The sequence below is a fragment of the Cebus imitator genome, unplaced genomic scaffold, assembly GCF_001604975.1.
Source record: "Cebus imitator isolate Cc_AM_T3 unplaced genomic scaffold, Cebus_imitator-1.0 Scaffold793, whole genome shotgun sequence".
NCBI lineage: Eukaryota > Metazoa > Chordata > Mammalia > Primates > Cebidae > Cebus > Cebus imitator.
In genome coordinates, this window is record NW_016108108.1 from 281094 (window position 1) to 281769 (window position 676).

Consider the following 676-nt stretch of genomic DNA (forward strand, 5'->3'; position numbering starts at 1 on the left):
CTTTATAAAGACTTAATGTTCCAGCTCACATATTGTTTCCTTTCTATTTTTTTTATCCTGGAGATAATTCTTTTCAAATGAGGCCTTATAGTACATTGTAGCTTTTCTCTTCCTCTTCTCTTTCCCCTTCTTTCTACTGGGTCTCCTTAGCTGGAGCTGAAGCATCCATGAACTGGGCCCAGGCTGGGGCTTGCTAGAACAGTGACTACAAAGCACTCTTGTTGCTCTTCATCTATAGCTATGCTTTGAGATAAATGCATCCCTCCTCTGTCCTGTCTCCCCTACATTAGCTTATATTTTGAGGTCGGCACTCATGTCACTTGTTCTCTCATACCTCATTTCAGTGCACTTCTGTCTTTTCTCCCTACCTGGATGTACATCCCCTGAGGTGACACACTGCTGGTATTCTTTATGTCCCTCTGCGCTGTCTGTTTGTTTCGTTTTGCTTTTTTGAGACGAAGTCTTACTCTGTCACCCAGGCTGGAGTGCAGTGGCATGTTCACGGCTCACTGCAACCTCTGCCTCCCAGTTTCAAGTGATTCTCCTCCCTCAGCTTCCCGAGCATCTGGGACTACTGGCGTGTGCCAACACACCTGGCTAATTTTTGTATTTTTAGTAGACGCAGGGTTTGGCGATGTTGGTCAGCCTGGTCTCCAACTCCTGACCTCTGGTGATC